A 16,906-nucleotide genomic window follows, 5' to 3' on the forward strand; every position below is an offset into this window, starting at 1 on the left:
ATAAAACCTCTTCAAAAATGGAAGGGTTATATACATACATTTGCATGTTTATGCACACATTCATCCAGAAATAAGTAATGTATTCTGTATGAGGCCTTGGTAAGTGGCACTCTTTCTATTCAACATTGGAATTCAGTTGCAAGACATACAGAACCCAATCTGATTTAATGTGACATTCCATCATGAAACATATTGGGACTCCTTGAATTAGCAGCAATTAGATTTGACGGGCTCTGGCATAATTCCATCACTGTTTGTAACTAGCTTATATGACATAGGTGAATGGGCCAGACTATGATATTACTTCCCAGGTTTAAGAGAGGTGTAACTCTGGAATAAAACTGGAACAAGGAATATCAGAATTGAGCTCTACGATTTTAGTACTTTGAATGAAGGGACTGTTGCTGTTCACTAACAAGAACAGTTAGTGATAACAATTATAAAAATCACCTTTTACCCTTCTTGCCTGGATTAAGGTAATAAATAGATATGAGGCCAATCATACAAACTTTGGGTCCAGAAGCCACAAAGTTCACGACTATTCGATCTAGGGTTCTAGTTTGAATCCATCATATGTACAACATCTATAGTTCAAATCCAGATTAGCACTTTTCCAAAGGTAGAGGAAGGTCATATTTGAGTTTCCACTTCAGGCCCCTCTGTTATAATAAACTGTGGTTATGGGGTGATGTAGAATAAAACAGGGGGGAAAGTGGTAATAGAAACAGATTTACACAAAACAGTAATAATTTCAACTAGGCCCTTTGCTTTACTTTAATTGCAGAAGGCAGGATATTCATTTTGCTGATGGCTCACTGGAAGTATAATTTAGGGAATTATTTTGCCTCTTTATGATTTTATTTTCCTCACTCCAGACATCAGAGACCCAGAAAGTACAAGAGCTGGTCAAAATGAAGGAAGTTTCAAATTTTGTCAAAATAACCCCAAACCATTTTCACTGAAAATTTTGGTTTTTTAACCCATTTTATAGAGGAACGTAAGGAAAAAAACCCAAAACAAAACCCACACATTTCAAAAGGAGTGGGAAGAGACAACTGAATAAATAGTCCCATGAAATCAAAACTCTGAAATGTATTGCACATAATTTAATTAGTGTCCAGAGGAATTAGTTGATATTAGGACCAGAACAGGACAAAAAATATTGACATTTTGCTTTTGCCACAAAAATGTAACTTCAGCAACAGCAAAATGTTTCATGAATTGCTGTTGGTTTTGCTCAATATTTGTGTCCAATTTTTTTTCCAAAATCCCAAAATGTTTTGTTTAAAAATTTCCTTATTTTAATATTAAAAAATAGAAGTAAAAATTGAAATGAAAGGTTTTGATTTTGTGGAAACAAAAAAATTGTTCAATCAAAGCAATTTCTTTGCCCCAATGGATTGAAAAATCCATTCTTCACCCTGTTCTAATTAGGACTTGATTCTATCAGAGGGTGAGCATGACCCTGGAGGATTCCACAGGAAACTGAGGTTGTTTGGAACTAATAACAAAGCTAAGTGTATTTTATATTAGCATACATCTAACAAAATGCCATCAATTATGTGACCCAAATTTAACATATCTCAGGTGCAGTTACAGCAGAATCATGTACAGAATAACTATTATCTACCTATTCCATGAAGTGATGCTTTTAAGGAGTTGACCTTTGTGCATATGTAGCTTGCATGTGTTATTTTATTATTATTTTTTTTAAAAATGCAGAGTAGTCTCTTTCCTTGCTAGAGAGGCAGCTATCATTTTGTACACACACACACACACACACACACATGCACACCCCTCTTGCCTTCACTAGGGAATTTTTTGAAAATTTTCTCCTTGTTGCTAACACGGGTGCAGCTGAACTTTTGTTATCAACATTAGGAGCTCTGGTGTAGACGGGGTTTTAGCTGTGACACCATTTTCAGCACCATATCATCTAACCCTTCTGGTCTAATGGACACAGTGCCAAATGCCATCAATGCTCGGGCTCCTAATTTTGCTAATAACATAGCTGAAATGGGGATAGTAACAGTAGGTAGCTTTTCCAAAATGTTGCTTCTGTAAAAGAGAGACAGTGCATGTATTCTTTCAAGGGCTTTTTCTTGTTTGGATGTTTTCTTAATACATATTAAAGGTAATTCAGGGGAAAAAAACATATGGTTGATCTTTGTGTAAAGGAAAACATTTCTTTGCAATCATCTCATATTTCAAAATTCTCTCTAATTTGCTGTCAACACACACCTCGGTCTCATTCAGCTGTAATGCTTCACTAGTTTCCCTCTCCATTGTGTAACTTTTAGATTATATTTTCCTGGCAGTACTAACATGCAGTTTTCAAAGCTCTATTTCACCTGTGGTGTAAACCTGCTTTGTGTTTCCTAATGATTGATCAACTTGCCTATTTACGATTTGGTTTTCCTGGTCTAGGAATTTGCCATGATTCCAGCAATCAATGGCTAGCCTCTACCTACTCTATTGCCAAACTCCAAGGATAGACAAGGAAAGCTGTGATTTCACTGGGGTATCTTATCCCTGCTTGAAACAAGGTATGCAGGGGGTGGGAATTGTGGCTTTCCTTATCTACACCAGAAGTTTACACCAGTGCAGCAAAGTCCAAATTGTATAAGAGACTTCAATTACTTCAAATGTACTTCAAGCCCTTCCAACATTTCCTACAGAAGGAAAAATCACTAGAGTGCACTTCACACATGTACAGCCTTTACTTAGGTCTGGACTGTAACTAGAGGTGGTACTAGCTTATTGGGGGCCCCAAGCCGTACACACACACACACCACATACTAAAAAAGGAAATAGAGCCCCCCCCCCCCCCGAGCTGCTCGGGGCCCTAGGCAATTGCTTAATCTGTTTATGCCTAGCGTTGTCCTATAAGGTTATAGTCAAAGCCAACAGGAGTGAAAGAGAGCACATAACTATGCTGACTGAGGTGGAGCGCAAGAACCAGATTATGACTCAGATACAATTTGCCCACACCAAGCCAGCCCTTTAGCTAGCACACTTCATTTCTTTCCAGACCAGTGCTGGCCAGTGTATTGGGGTGAGTGTTCCAGATCCAATTGTCACACCACAATGGCCTCCTCCCTTAAGGGGGAAGGCAGATCAGCATTGTATGTTGCTAACGCTGTTGCAAGTATTGCAAGACATTTTGGGAAGGGTCAAAAGTGTGAGTGAATGTGGATGGAAGATTCTTTTGCAGGCTGCAAAAGGCCAAAGGGGGAAGGAGAAAGAGAGCAAAGAATGGGTTAACTCAACACTGCCCTAGCAAGCTCAGTCCAACGATAAGAGCTGGCCCCAGTCCAAGGTCACGGCGCTATATGAAAAAATTGTCTCAACCAGCCACAGCCAGCCATGAGAAAAGAAAAAGTACACTGAACCAGGGCTGCAGAGATGGAAAACACCAGTGAGCCAATGAGGGGGAGGAACAAAGCTTCGCATCCCTGGAGCCATTGTGTTTTGGGAAAGCAGAGAAGACCATAGAAAGCCAGTTTGGACTGGCACAAAGAGCACCAGGAACAGAGGCCATGAAATGGAACACCCCCAAAGGAGCCCAGGACTTAAAACTCTCCTCAGATATGGAGCAATTCGGAGATCAACAGCAGACTTGGACAGCCTGGGCCCAGGACAGCACTCTCACCATCCTTTCCCACCCCTCCCCCCCACTTCTTCTGATGTTACACCCAGGCCTGGCCAGTCTCAGGTAGTGCGGGTGTGAGTATGAAAGTGGGCTAGGGCTTGGGGCACTAACACTTTTTTCCTTCCCCTGAGTGATGTGGGAGTGTTCCCAGCACTCTCTGCTGTTATTTATTTTATTATTTTATCAATAAAACTTTAAAATTTAGACCCTTGGTGTGTTCCATCATCTCCTCTCTAAAGATCCTGCGGCCTCAGCCTGATCACCTGATGCCTCAGGCAGATTGGTAACTTAAATTTGTCACACAAGGCACCAACCCCTTCCCTGCATTTGTCTGTTCACCTACATGGGAAGGGGAGCAATATATCTCTGGCAGCTGCTTTCCACCCAGGCTGGGTCTGTTGTTGCAGGAAGGGGAGTAAAGGGGCTCATACAGCCAGGGTCATAACTGAGCCTTTAGAATGTGACCTATTTGCAGTAGAGTCTTTTCATAACAGGAGACTAAAGTATTTACCACAAGAGGGTTCAGATCTCTGATTGGGTCCTCTATTCTACTGTGATACAAATAGTAAATACAATGACAATGACCTTAATTCATAGATAGAAACATTGCACATGTTCTACATAGAATTGCTGATCCTTCAGTATCCATTCTTGATATCAGTGTTTGCCTCTCACTGCTTTGTTTCTTCCCTTGCTGGAACCTGTTAGGCTATACCTACACTAGAGAGCTTACAGTGGCACAGCTGTACCAATGCAGCTGTGCTGCTGTCAGATCTCTTGTGTAGCTGCTCTATGCTGACGGGAGAGAGCTCTCTTGTTGACATAATTAAACCATCACCATCGAGCAGCAGTAGCCATGTCAGTGGGAGAAGCGCTGTGCACACTACTACTTATGCCAGTGAAACTTATGTCACTCAGGTGTTGTTTTTTTTTCACACCCTGGGATGATATAAGTTTTGCCAACATAAGTGGTAGTGTAGACAGCCTTAGTGTCAAGGCTGTTAACGAAATCCTTTTTGAAGTTCTCTGTCCAGAGCTAATATTCTGAATGTTCACACTTTATCAAGACCTAATTCTGCTGCTCAGTACCTTGGTTTATCACTCAACAGGGAACTCCTATTTGGTTCAAGTTCTCTCTGTATGGATTTACTCTGTTGCAGCTTCTTCTCTCTGCTGATCTCTCTGATATTGGGGAGTCTGATTTGGCTTCATGTATTAGAAGGGGTACACAAAGATAAAAGGCAATTAATTGATTATGAAGGCAATCCAGACTACCTGGTTGCTTGAGGAAAATAATGTTTCCCCTCACAACTGTCACAAGCTGTGATGCTTTGAAGATTTAGAGGAAGATAATGATATCAGGAGTCTGTGATTAAGGGGGAAAAGGCAGATGTTGATTGAGCAATGGGATTTGTCACTAATGTATTCTATGCAGAAGTGTAAAACTCATCTAATATCTGACTTTTGTCATTATATTTTTAATGAAAATTACAGTATGCGGCTGTGTATACAAATCCTGCTAAGTAAGCTCACTGCATACTTAAATTCCAATTACTTTTAAAGAACAACTAAGCAAGAGGGATGTCATGCATGAAATCATCTTACTAAAGGTTTAAAGTAACAAAATTATAAGCTCCTTTTGGTTTTCTTGCCATATTTCTGTTTTTCATGCAATTATCTATTTTGTATTTAAAAATAGTAATGAACAATTTGCATTTTTGCAGTACAGCATCTTTCAAACAAGGATCTCAACTGGTTTTGCAAACGTTAACTAATTTAGACTCACAGCAGTTTTGTGAACCAACTAAGTAAAATATTGGGATCACTTTATTCATCACTAAATTACACTCACCTCTGAAATAAAATGCAATAGATGGCACAACAATTTAGGACAGGAAGTAAAGAAGGAAACTGAATCAAGTTAAGATATGACATATTTAAAGAGGCAGAAAACAATTAACTGACTTGGGATTAGTCTAGGATAGTGGAGTTAACACCTGCATGAAAATTCCCTGTGATTTTTAAATAGCCACACACATCCTTGTTTTGCAGTTCATTGGAAAAGTTTAGTTCAATACTTCTAAGGGACAGTGGGAATAATACTAGCAGTTGCTGTTTATTTTTCATATTTCAATGACATTCTCTCTTGCTCACCATCTCTCATCTATGCATTTCACCAATACATAATAGATGGACTTGGTGACAGGTTGTTTACTAGTTTATCAGTCTAAAATATTGGTAAAGCAGCTGGTGGTGATTCTAGTAGTGAAAATCCTGTATTTTAACAGGAAATAATAATGTTATGAGCTAGGTGAAACCTTTTTATGGAGTTTAGCTAAAACCTCATTAAAAACAATATTTGAAAACATCCTTCACTTAGGATACCAGAAACACTTAAGGTGCCATACTTAAAACAAGTCCTGAGAGAGAGAGAGTGTGAGTGAGAGAGAGAATGGGGGGGCAGTGTGTGTGTGTGCACACGCACGTGTACGTGTGTGAGTGAGAGAAAGAGGCAGGAAAAGAGCCAAGTTGTAAGCATGATGTGACCATTGGCTAAAGAGGGTCGGGGCTCTAAGTTAAAAAAACAATACCTTTATTGTTAAAAATTGTTTCAACACACACTTAAGATAGATTTTGTATGGGCATATCTATATTTTTGGGCAGTAGAAGAATTCAACAGTTTTCCCCTTTAAGAAAAAAAAAACTATAGCAGAAATAGAGTATATTGTATCCTAACTGTTTGATGCCTACTCTGATTTGCTGTAGGTGTCTTTCCTTATGCAATTAAAAAAAAAAGTCTAAACCCATCTATTTGTCTTATTAAGTTCTGTGTTTATATAATACTTTGCTTTGAAATGAATATTTCTAGCTCACATATCACTTAACCAAATCAAAAGCCAGTTCTCTTTTGCTTATCATTTTTAATTAGTTGATTAGTAGGCAGGAAATAAAATAAACAAAAGCTACTATATTAAGCTGCTATATTTGGGCAAGTGGCTTATCTCCCTAGCTTTTGGCTTTCCTCTCTGCTTCTTTATATCATTCCTATATTTATTCTAATAAAATATTATATATATTGAAATGATTACTCTGAATTGGATAGACAAGTTAGCAACATGAGATTTATCTTAAAGGTATATTTGATTCATGAAATATGTGCATTTGCTGATGCTTTATTACAGTGCTGTGAGAAAGTGAGTGTTAGTGTGCACATTTGATATTCCTTACATGCTGACACATTATAAAAATTTAGGTCATCATGTGCAGAACTTGGGTTAAAATGAGACCTGAAGGTGTTATCACAAATATCAAGCGACTTCTCTGGGTATCAACAATAATCAGTCACTTAAAAAAAGTGAGGCTATTTTAGGGTAATCTCTTAAATGTGGTTGCCTAACAATAGTGGTTTCTTGTATGGGTTCTACTGGATGGTGAAAAATTATGATATACAGCAACAATGTAAAATTAACCACAGTCACTACCACATGTTCATACACTTATTCTTTCTTTCTCATGGGAAAGGAGAATATTAAGGTTGGAAGGGACTGCAGGAGGTCATCTAGTCCAACCCCCTGCTGAAAGCAGGATCAATCCCCAATTTTTGCCCCAGATCCCAAATGGCCCCCTCAAGGATTGAACTCACAACTCTGGGTTTAGCAGGCCAATGCTCAAACCACTGTGCTATCCCTCCTCCCTGCACCTGAATGTTACTGGGTGTTCTTTTATTCTTTTAGTCACACAAACCATTTAAAATTTTTAAGGATAAGAAAATAAACCATGTCCATATAGATGGTTTCCTGCAAGTCCATGGTCTCAGAAAACATTATCATTCCAGGTGATCTTGTGAACCACATATATATTGAGCTATGTCTACATTAGACACTTTCCTTAACATTCACCATTATGATAACAATGCTGAAAGTGCTAGTATAGGTCAGTTGCTGTTCATGTGCTGGCATTTTACACACATCTTGGGTGAAATTTTGGTCCCAGTGAAGTCAATGGCAAACCTCCCATTGATTTCAATGAAGCCATGATTTCACCCTACAAGTCTTCTAACATTGTGCAGAGGTGGTCTAGGCAATGTGGTGGTTAAAATGCTGACAGCATATCTACACGTTTGCTTCCACCTTACTACCACTAGCTGAGCTATATGCCTAGTTGTAATGTTTTAACAGCAACAACAAAAGTCTAGTGGACAGAAGGCCTGCAGAAAGGGAGACTAGTTTTTCTGCTTTGACTTTTGTGTTGTTGCAAATGCAAAAACACATAGGAGCTGCTCCCAGCATATGGAGTTACCTTAGAGTTGGACCCAACCCATAAACTGGGATATGAACACTGCAAAACTCTGGGGTGCATTTGAAATCCAAACCAGTATATAGGGATGGAATTTTTAAAACGCCTAAGGGATTTGGTTGCCCCACTTGCATTGAAATTCAGTGTTTGTTAAGCTCCTAACTCCCTTAGACTCTTATGAAAATCCCAGCGCAGACCCAAAGTTTGAAAATGGTCTCTGCCTTTAGAGTGGACTGAATCTAAAACTCACATCTGAGTATCCCGCTGCTATAGGCTGTTCAAAATCTGTATCAGAATTTTGTAGCCACTTGTGATATATGCACCTCTTTTTAAAACAGTTTTTATATGACAGGTTTCAGAGTAACAGCCGTGTTAGTCTGTATTCGCAAAAAGAAAAGGAGTACTTGTGGCACCTTAGAGACTAACCAATTTATTTGAGCATAAGCTTTCGTGAGCTACAGCTCGCTTCATCGGATGCATACTATATGTAGCAGGATGAGTGACTTTGTTTCACACTATATATCAAGAAAAGTTTAGATTTTGTTACATATGACTGCATCAGGGCTGAATTTTACATAGGTACTTGAGAGTGTGAATTACCAACTATTGACAGAGGAAATCTCTCTCTTGACTACATATGTGGAGGCAAAACATGAGTCTTAGCACCAATGAGGCAGTTTCTTGCTGTCTAGTAATAGAAAACAAGTTTCCATTTGTCCTGCTACATGCAGAATGCTGCAAGATTTGGTAAATGAGTCAGCACAGTATATATGCCTAAATAATAATTTAACTCCTACATAGCTTTCATTTAAGGACCTCAAAGCAGATTATGGGTAGGATTTTCAAAAGTACTGTGTTGATCTAACTCTGCTCCCATTACTTTTGAGTTTAATGGGAACAGAGTTAGGCCAACAAGGATTGATTTTAAAAATCCCATCCTATGTATTACTGGCCCCAGTGTTACAATTTGAGATGTCCATAAATTCTTCTGTTTTCATGCCTTTTGTTGTATTGTAGGTATTAATCATACACTATCATGACTGGGTATTCAAACATTATTTTTTCCATGAGTTTTGAGCCTAATATAGTGGAATACGTTATTCCCCAAACAGAAGAATTCACCTTTTTTGACAGCATTACCTGTAAAATACTGGTACAGTCAGTAGCCTAGATTTAAGCAGGCACAACTCCACTGGACTGTCTTAAAAGAACAAACAAACAAACAAACAAACAAACAAAATCATCTGTCCTGGAACAATTTTTGCAGCATATCAGGCACAAAATTGCTTTTGATCAACACATGGGCATCAAGCCTCCTCATCTCAAGACACTTACTTATTCGGTCTTGGAAAGAGTCTGCACATTTTAGCAAATGCATGAAAAAGCCTATTCTTCACTGATGTTTGAGTACAAAACCTGCTCAGAACTCCATGACTCATGTGACAAGTATACTTTTAAATCGGTGCTTCATTATCTTTTATACCTGTGAGATTTCACCATTTGCTTTTGACCACAGTACAAATCTTTTTAACACAAATCACAGCCACCTTCAATACTACCTGCAGCCTCCCACTTTGTTTATATATTTTTTTCTACCAGACTGAAGGAGAATTCATAAAAAACAAACAGAATCAGTTTTGCTTCTACTATCTTTTTAATCAACTTTTGTAAATACATCTAAAGGTAACATTCAAAAACACCACTAATTGATATAATCAGATCCTATTGCCAATTAATGGACAATGTCAGGTACATGGTCAATACCACTCTGATTTAAGCACCCAGGCCTTTGATAGTTATGTCTAGCACATTCTAGTGGCATAGTGATTACAACCTCCTATATGGGATAATATCACACAAACAGCATTCACAAAAACATACACACGCCAAGTGATAAACAGCTTTCACAAATACTCCTGATATTACAGTTTAAGTGGGAGTCCTATTTTTTTAATATCAGAGGCTGGAATATAGCTCGTTTAACATGTAATTAATCTCACATCCTAAAGATGTTCTTGGGAGTTCTAGGATTTGTTCTTGACTAACAAACTATTGCAGGAAATATAAGGGACATTTTAAGGCATTGGAGTTGTCATATACATCAACCTCTGTAACAGTTATAGAATAGATGAAGTGGTCATACTTATACCAGCCTTCTGTCAACCTAAAGTTATTACTATATATTTGTTTTTAAAGCCCATCTCTGTAGTGCCTCAGTGTTACCTGCTCCTATGTACCCACTTCATTATCAAGATCCAGAGGAGGGTTTGGATCATGATAACAAAGTGGATACATAGGAGAAGGTAACATATTCCAGTATCCGGAAGTGAATTCATATTCTTTTACAGATTCTATGGATAAATTCAATATGCTGCCTAAACCACCTTTCCCCATTCTTCTAGGATCATATATACTATCCTTTCAATCACATAGTAAACATATTGTGCCATGATTTCTCCTTGACTGCAGCAAATCCATCTGAATGCATTAGCTTCAGAGATCAGGATAGGACAGTCTCACATCTATCCTTAGCCATTATGTGCAAGGGGAAGAGGTTAAATATCTCAGACTGCAGTAACATAGGGACAAAACAAAGAGCTGTTTCTCTCTTTGTCTGTTGCTTAGAATGCTCTGTGGGTCTTTAAATAACCAAAGACTGAAAAGATCATAAGCCTGCAGATATACTACCTTGAGTACTTATCTCATCAGATCTTACAAGCTAAGCAGGGTCAGGCCTGGTAAGTTCTTGAATGTTAAATCTCCATGGACAATCTAAGTGAGAAATTGTTCCATTAAAAGAGTAGATCTTCCTTCTGGTGCATTGCTAGGGAACATTGTACCGTTGTTTTCACCATTTTTTAAATGAAACAAAAACAACACATCTTGACATAAAGTATGCATTAAAGGTCTTAGGGCAATTTTGGAAAGAGTAGAGTGCTAGCGCTGGCCAAATTCCAGCCTGAGCAATCAGAAATTAGGCTGATTTAAACTTTCTCCTCTAATTTTAATTGCATGTGGTATGCATCTTAATTTTTTATGCCAAGTACTATTGCATAGCACTGATCTGTGCTGTTAAATACCTGTCAGATTTCAGCCCGGAGGTGAACATTTGTAAGTGAAGGATAAACAGATGACTCTTTCGATAGCGAAGTCTGGCCCAATGTATGTGTACTCCAAAAGATGTTCCATATATGCTGCAAGCACTGAATTTGAACATGTATCCACGCTGTGACTGACAGTAGCTCCTGTACTATCCTTTTGCCAATTATTTTATACCAATTAATTCTGTTTTGTTCACAAATAATTGGTAAGGGAGAAAGGCAGGAACGAGTAGATGTCCTTATTAAGTCAGGTTTTGCAAGTCCTATAACATGCAGGCCACAGTGCTGGTCCCAAACAGCACCCTGGAAAGCCCTTTCACAGTTACTGATATAGCTGCTCTAGGGAATGATGTGACACAGCCAGGAATGTGTTAAATGCTACCTGCCTGTCATATGACCTAGCAGGTGATTCAAGGGAAGGGTATGTCCTCCTAAGAGAGAGAGTGAAGGGAAAAGCCTCTGGGAACTGCAGCCCATTATGGGCAGAGGAATTGCTTTGTTTTGGTGTTACTCTGAGTTTTCTGTTTAAACACTAAACTGTGCCCTGAGGCAAAGGCCTGAAACAGACTTGAGCCTGGAACTGATTCCTTCCTGAGCTCATGAGATAGCTCACCAGCTTACAAATTTTTGGGGGGGCTGACCCAGGACTGACCCAGGGCTGACCTAGGACTGGAAAATGTCCAACCTATGTCCTCCTGCTCTGCATGATTTCTACCAGATGCTGCCTCAACAGTCCTCCATCATTTGGATCATAGTTCATAAAACAGTTTGCTATATATACACAAACATTAAATTATTTATGATTAATAAACTTCTATGCTCATGTATAATTATCTCTGTATGAACCACCTACCCCTTAAATTTCTATTAGCAATTTCCAGCACAGAGGGCTGCAGTCGCACAATGACTTTCAAAAACCCTTCTACTTTCTTCCGTTATTCTTCATGTTGCAAATAGCAATGGAAGACCCTAAGGTAACAGCACCAAACACTTCCCTGGTGTAACTTTGTTGTTTTCACTCATGTTATCAGGTATGTGTTTGGCTCAGAGTAAATTCAATAGTAAGTAAACTTTCTCGCTCCTCAATGCAAAGTCTAGAAGCTGTCAAGCCTCTATTCCCAAAAGTATCTGTCATGTTATTTCAATTTAAACACAAGGAAAGCAAAAAAACAAAAACAAACCCACCACCTATCCACAGCCATAGGTGCTCTGACTATTATTTAGAATTATGATGCACCATAGAATAACAATCACTGTACTCACACCAAAATTAAATAATTTAAGCAGCCTACAATTCAGAGCAACAAAATATATGCATTCCCACCCCATCCAATCATACCCTCAGCCTTCACCAAAAGTCCTATAAGTAGATCCTGAACTCTTACTTCTGGTTATTTCAGACCAATCTATTGGGGAAGCAAGTCCAAAGTTAATGTGGATCCTCAGTGGATCCTTGCACACTGATGTCAAAAGCTTATCCAATCTTAGTGTCACATCTCAGGTCTTGGGTCTGGGAAGACAGCACAGCATCTTGTTGTCTTCCTGTTCCTTGCAGAAGATTCTTTCCTTTCTTAATATAGAACCACCAACAAGGGTCATCTGTTTTCTTTGAGTGGTAGGAAATCTCTTTATGGATATGTTTGATTTTCTTATGGGCTGTGCTGACCAGCCATTCACAGATGAATCCCATACACCTCTCAATTCCATTTGACCAGATGGATATCTTCCAGTTTCCGTGTGGCTGACAATGTATTTGTGTGGAATTCCTTCTGTTCCTCTCTCTAATAGTCACAGCTTGCCTATCCCTCTTTTGACTCCAGCTCATCCTCTTCCCTCTGGTGATTACAAACTCACGCATCCTCTTTGATTTCCTCTCTTTTTGGATCCTTGGTGGCTGGCTCCTTACTTCCTTGAATCTGGTGTCGTGATACTTCCCAAATGTAGTTGTACAAGAACTCCTCAGCAGAGCCAGTTGAATCTCAGAATTGCCATTTTTCAGGAAATTTCAATATTTCAAAATTTGTTTTCAGTCCAACTTGGAACTGGACATTCCAAAACAAAACAAACATCATTCTGAAAAATTTCATTTCAGTAGCTGTTTTCAATATCCTGGAAAAAATATTCCAGGTTAACACATGGATATCAGAAACAGCTATTCCTCTAACTATTACACTGAGTGCTTATCTTATTTTTTGTCATTGTTCAAAGAGTTTCATTACAACACAGGAAGCACTTTGATCTAGAAAATAAGATAAAATGTTCAATTAGTATTAAGTAGCAGCTTCCCATCATTATTTTTAAAATAATATACCAACAAAATAAATTAATAAGAATATTTTATCTATTATGTCATAAATAAAGTCAGTAGCTGTACTGCATAACATGCCATGACACCTCATTATGTATTACTACCAACATGTCATGAGATAATGAAAATAATACAATATTAAAAAGGAAACAAAATAAATTGGGAAATCTCGTTCTGAAAATTTGTTTTTGCATGTTAATTAATTGAAATAGATATAATTTTATTTAAAAAAATGGTTTTGTTGGAAATCTGTTTCAGCATTTTTTTTCCAACCAGCTCTATACCTCAGCCTCTTTGAGGCTCCCTGCTGTCTGGACTTGTCCTTCCAGTCAAAGTATATTTTCTCCCAGCAAAGCGACCTTGTGATGGGGTGCTCACTACACACAAGGACTGAAGGGGTAAATTAGGCCGATTAACATTAGGCTGCACCTGCAGGAAACCCAGGGAGTGCTAGGGCCTAATTGCTGATGAAGTCCACAATGGGGAGGAGTGGGGTGAAATCTATAAAGAGAGGAAGCTGGTAGGCTGCAAGGAGGAAATCTGCAGTCATATTCCTGGAGATAAGGGAGAAGAGCAGGAAGCTGTAAGGTCAGAGTAGGAAGCAGTCCAGGGAAGGAAAAGTAAGGGACGGAAGAGTAAAAGCCCAGAGCTGCTGGGCCAAGGGTCCCTGGACTGGAACGCAGTGTAGAGGGCAGGTCTGTGTTCCCCTGCAAGTCACTGCTGGAATAACACACTAGGAATACCCATGTGGGGAAGGCTGGAAGCAGTCCTTGATGATTCCCCAGAAGAGGGAGAACTTTAAAGTGATTTTACAAGAGGGTTAAACCATGAAGAAGAACATTCTGCAGCTACTGGTGCATGATAAGCATAGGAGTAAGTGAGGGGAACAATGGGCTGAGTAACCGCAGGAAGGGGCATCACACTAGGCGGCAGAGCTAATTCCTCAGATGAGCCCCAAGGAGGTGCTGCCAAGTGGTAAGTACAGCAGACCCTGACACACACCCCCTTCCACTTCATACAGAGGAAGTCCCTTCCATCAGGAAAGAAAACATGACACATACTTTTCAGGTCAAGTACTAACCCGTCTCTCGCCATCGTGGAATTGAGTGTACAACTGCACTGAAAGAGAAAGCCTCTCTCACTCTCTCCGCTAGCTGCATACAAAAGTCCCCTCTTCACCTGCACATAAATTTACCAGGCAACTGGCTTATATACTAAGCCTCACTGACCAACTCCATGCCCTCGCTAACAGGAGGGATTAACTACTGTTCACAATGCAACACATGATTTAAACAACAATTTTCTGTATTAGCATCTGAGTGGATGTAAATTGTACCCTGCCAGAAAACACATTGAAGTAGTTGTAGTCTTTTTTAAAAAAACATTTTTAAGTAAAGTTACAATAAAATGTTAACATACTGCATTGTACATTACTTATTATTACTCATTCAGGATCAGGTTAATATTCAAAGAACCTGGCTATGTGATAAGGCATAGATAACAGTAGCAAGGTCCCCATCTGAGAGGAAAATCTGCAACCTCCTACCCAACCAGAAACAGAAAAAAATGTCCTGGACAGCTCTAAGATGATAATCTAAAAGCATTTGGGAATCAAAACCCACTCCTGAACTGGGAAATTAGGATATGAAGGCCGTACAGACAATCTCAGTCAAATAGGCCGATATGAACTCTGACATTTTCTTCATCTAAATCTCCCAATTCACCATTATCATTTCACTGCTATCAGTATAGAGCTTTAGTCAGCTTGCCATCAACCATCATCAAATCTTAAATCAGACTTTAGCTAAGTAATAGCCCCATCATGTGAGTTGGATGAGGCACAGAACTGTTTTGAAAACACCCCATCCTAAGCTTCCTCAATAAACCTTCTAATTATGCCATATGTATCCTTGGTCGGTTTATTTAACCATTTTTTGCTCCATTTTACACAAATTTTCATTATGAAAATGGAAGTTTTCCATGGCCATTGGACCCAGTTTTGTTAATTCTTATTAAAATCTCACACAGTTCATAGCTTCATAAATTCCGAGACCAGAAGGAACCATTATGATCATCTAGTCTCAGCTCTTGTATTACACAAACTAGGAATCTCACCTAGTAATTCCTGCATCAAGCTCAGTAGAATCATAGAATCATAGAATTGGAAGGGACTCGTGAGGTCATCTAGTCTAGTCCCCTGCACTCAAGGCAGGACTAAGTATTATCTAGACCATCTCTTACAGGTGTTTGTCCAACCTCTCTTTAAAATCCCCAATGATGGAGATTCCACAACCTCCCTAGGCAATTTATTCCAGTGCTTAACCACCCTGACAGGTGGGAAGTTTTTCGTAATGTCCAATCTAAACTTCCCTTGCTGCAATTTAAGCCCATTGCTTCTTGTCCAATCTTCAGAGGTTAAGAAGAACAAATATTCTCCCTTCTCCTTGTAACAACCTTTTATGTACTTGAAAACTGTTATGTCCCCTCTCAATCTTCTCTTCTCCAGACTAAACAAACCCATTTTTTTTCAATGTTCCCTCATAGATCATGTTTTCTAGACCTTTAATAATTTTTGTTGCTCTTCTCTGGACTTTATCCAATTTGTCCACATCTTTCCTGAAATGTGGTGCCCAGAACTGGACACAATACCAGCTGAGGCCTAATCAGCGCAGAGTAGAGCAGAAGAATTACTTCTCATGTCTTACTTACAATACTCCTGCTAATACATCCCATAATTATGTTTGCTTTTTTTGCAACAGTGTTACGTGGTTGACTCATATTTAACTTGTGATCTACTATGACCTGCAGATCCCTTTCTGCAGTACTCCTTCCTAGGCAGTCATTTCCCATTTTGGATGTGTGCAACTGATTGTTCCTTCCTAAGTGGAGGACTTTGCATTTGTCCTTACTGAATTTCATCCTATTTACTTCAGACCATTTCTCCAGTTTGTCCAGATCATTTTGGATTTTAATCCTATCCTCCAAAGCAGTTGCAACCCCTCCCAGCTTGATATCATCCACAAACTTTAAAATTGTACTCTCTATGCCATTATTTAAATCATTGATGAAGATATTGAACAGAACCAGACCCAGAACCGATCCCTCCGGGACCCCACTTGTTTTGCCCTTCCAGCATGACTGTGAACCATGATAACTACTCTCTGGGAACAATTTTCCAACCAGTTATGCACCCATCTTATAGTAGCTCCATCTAGGTTGCGTTTCCCTAGTTTGTTTATGAGAAGATCATGCGAGACGGTATCAAAAGCCTTACTAAAGTAAGATATACCACATCTACCACTTCCCTCCTGTACAGAAGGCTTGTTACCATGTCAAAGAATGCTATCAAGTTGGTTTGACATGATCTGTTCTTGACTTATCACCTCATTATCTTCTAGGTGTTTGCAAATTGATTTCTTAATTATTTGCTCCATTATCTTTCTGGGTACAGAAGTTAAGCAGATTGTCTTTATTTCCCTTTTCCATCTTCCATGACTTTTCAAAGATAACTGTTAGTGGCTCAGAAGTCTCCTCATTCAGTTCCTTGAG

Source organism: Natator depressus, chromosome 4, assembly GCF_965152275.1.
Source record: "Natator depressus isolate rNatDep1 chromosome 4, rNatDep2.hap1, whole genome shotgun sequence".
NCBI lineage: Eukaryota > Metazoa > Chordata > Testudines > Cheloniidae > Natator > Natator depressus.